Here is a 3,545-nt window from a genome sequence, read left to right on the forward strand (position 1 = left end):
TGCTGATTGCATTCTCCTGCTCCGAATATAGTTGCCTTTACTGAGACAACTGTTGTTGATGCAATTGTTGTTGCTGCTGCATATACAATTGTGTCTGCTAATTTTGAAGCTACATATACATGGACATATTCTGCAAAATCTGCTTTAGATCATTTGTTGAAGTACTTGACGCAGCAGTCAATGATGGAGCTGAAGTAGAGGACGCAGCAGGAATCGTAGAAGAGGCTGAAAATGATGCTGAAGTATCCCCCATCCTGAAATTTCTGCGATGCTTTCACGTCGGGTTCACCAAAGATGTCGAAGGGTTTTCGAAAATAAAGTCGCAACCACAGAGGTTCTTGAGAAATTTCAAGATAGAAGATTAAACAAGTGAGATCAGGCTATACAACAATAAACTCCAGACTCTTCATATTGAATGCAAAGATTGTTGTTTTAACATGCATCTGTTCAATAAACTTGTTGTTCACAACCTGAAGAGCTATTGAATCCAAGCATCACCAGTTCCAGTAATCAAAGGCCAGTTTCTGATCAGAAATTATTAAACCCTGCACGAGTTTAACAAACTCTATGGCAATACTTCATTGCTGAAATCTATGACTCTGCAGAAGGATAGGTTTGTCTCTAGCAAGCTCTCTAACACCATAAGATACATATAAGATTTCCAGCAAGGGTTGCCACTTTTTTTTTTCCCAAAGAGATCCAGGGCACAATCACCAATACCATGTTGAGCATTCCCTGCAATCATTGTGTTCCATGTTTCTCAGCATGAATCAACTTAATGCTGTCTACTGCTACACAAGCTTTCAGGATGTTGACAAAGGTGACATTGCACAGTGAGTATATGAACTACATATACAAACAAAAATTTCCACCTTCTACCATGGAAGATCATCCAGTCCTACGCCACAGAAGATCATCCAGTCCTCCAAACTCCGTTGCATTAAAGAAGGTGTCATCAAGGGAAAATCCACCACACGGCCGTCAAAGAAGCAGCAAGTTCATAACAGCTCCACAGAAGGTGACGTTAGAGAGATTTCAAGAGACCAACGGCATCGGCAGGCTCAAAGAGAGACACTCAGAAAGTGAATTGCAATCAAAGTGACGGCATACGAATTTCTTAATGTTGAATTGCTGACAAATGATTTCTCCTTAGTTGGTTTCTTACCACTCACTACTTCTAGCACTGTTGGAAGCTCATTAACCATATTAAACAAGCGTTTCCTATCATTTTTGTCAAATCATGCTGCATAGCAGGATGCAACAGAGAGAAGCCAAACATCACTGTGTACTGCTACCAGCGAGAGCCAGTCCTTGTGCTCCAACCCATCTCTTGGGAAATTGATACCTAGAGTAGGCTCTGGGAGCTCAGGTGGAACCTCTTCTGCAGGTAAGGTGACTTGCCAAGATTCATCCGGGTACCCATATAGACACAAGTTCTCCTTCTCTGGATCGCATTCGTCATAGAACTCCTGGCATCAGCATGAAGTGATTTTCCTATTTCCAAACACACCGCCTTTGCTGAACCTTTTCTTCTTGCATTTGTCTATACAATCACAAGGCATTCTCCAATCTGCCCTGCTCAACATAGGCTGAAAGCATCCCTTCATGCCCACCATTATTGAAGGAGGACCTATTAGGTGCAACCCCAGTTGAAAGAAAAGGTAGTAAAAGACCCCTCTTTACTATATTACCATGCAGAATAAAGATGCAAACATGACAACTAAGTATGTACAAAATATCAACTCCCACACACAACTTTTGGGTGGATTTCACACCTCGGATGTGCAGCAATATGACAGCGCCCATTAGCTTTAAATCTATTTGGCACAAAAGCAAACTCAAAAGCTAAAGAGTGCTATTTTGTAATTTGGACTATTATTTGAGCTTGAAGATGATTAATATATGAAATACATGCTTTGTGGAGCGCTCACACAAGGCATGGGGGGAGATTGCACCCAATTGGTCTCTTGTTCATGTCGTGCAAGCTTTCTACGTTGATTTGTGTGCAAAAAGTAGAGTTCTTTTGTTCTTGGGGACCTTCTGATCCTCACTACGCGCGTATATGGCAACCGATCCGCGCACCAACATCATTAACTCACTTGTTTCTATAGGTTTAACTACATCAGCATATCATACATGTCCAATATGTGGTCCCTCTTTGGTTTCTTCTAGACCAACACACTTGAAAAATGTTATCTATGACAATCATCATCGTTTTCTTCCTATTGATCACTCCAAATATGCCCCCCCACTTAATGGAAGAACTCCACAATATCTGACCATTTAACATTGGAAGGACACTTGGAGACACGTCAATGATCATCCCCCACTCGGCATGAGTCAGTAACTAGTTTACTTCTTTTGTTTGTCTTTAAAGTACACTCCATTATGAGAACGAGAAATAATATATTGTTTGTGCCTTAGATTCTCTATATTTTTTCGTCTCCCATATTGGACTAAACTCAAGATCAATCACCTGTTGGACTCCATGCATATATTCAAGAATGTTGCCTCTACATTATGGGATCACTGTATCGGGGCTCGTGATTCTATCAATGTAAGGGAGGATTTACGTAGCATTAGATGTATGAGACGAGCTTGGCTACGCATTGGACCTAGAGGAAAGATCGAGTTAACACATGCACCTTGGATGTTGTCGAAGACCGAAGAAAAGATGGTGAAGCAATAGATATGTAGCTTTCAAACTCCCACAGGATATATGAGATGCCTCAAGGAAGCCTTCATAAAGAAAAAGAAAAGAGGTGTGGAGCAACTATTCGGTTTGAAGTCTCACGATTGGCACAAAATGATTCAGGTAAGGATTTTCATAGCCATAAATATATTAATTAGTGGAGTAACTATGTAGACTAATTAACGATGTATGAATATTTACATACAGTTCATCCTTCCTACTAGCATATCCCATTGTGTTTTGAAACATGTGTATGATATCATTTACAAGATGGGTGAGCTCGCGAGGTATGTATACATTATACTTATTTTTTTGTTTACATATTACATACATCACGTAGTAAACCCGCTTGAATTTATGGACAAAACTAATCATCGTTCTCAATTGCATATTGGTAGATTTGTGAGTTTGAAGGAAATGGATCCAAATATGTTGCAAGAGGATCGAGTATTGTCCATTGAGGTGGTTTGTTTGGTGGAGGAAACTTTTCCTTGCTCCATTTTGACTACTCAAGTACACTTACTCGTATATCTGATTGATGAGATCACAATTTGTGGGGTAGTTCATGCAAGGTGGATGTTTTTTCTAGAGCACTTTATGAAAACCCTAAAATATTTTGTAAGGCAAAATGCACGGCCCGAGGGAAGCATGGTTGAGGGTTGGTTAGTGTAATCATCCCTTGTACAAATCTCTAAATATCTTACTAAAGTGGACCCCCCTTTACCACAACTATGGAAAGATAATGAAGATTTGAGGATGACCTTTATAATACTTCAAGGAAAAGGAAGGAGCAAAGTGCTAATGAAAGAGTAGCTTTGTAAGTTAAATGTATTTTGTGTGTTTAACAGCGAAG

General features: G+C 39.9%; 1 pseudogene; it reads left to right on the forward strand.

Annotated features, from left to right (window-relative positions):
• Nucleotides 1–2,062: 2,062 nt before the first annotated feature.
• Nucleotides 2,063–2,866, forward strand: LOC148014640 (uncharacterized; annotated as a pseudogene).
• Nucleotides 2,867–3,545: the final 679 nt, after the last annotated feature.

Source organism: Lygodium microphyllum, chromosome 25 (genome assembly GCF_053477565.2).
Source record: "Lygodium microphyllum isolate KBCC chromosome 25, Lygodium_microphyllum_v1.1.10, whole genome shotgun sequence".
NCBI lineage: Eukaryota > Viridiplantae > Streptophyta > Polypodiopsida > Schizaeales > Lygodiaceae > Lygodium > Lygodium microphyllum.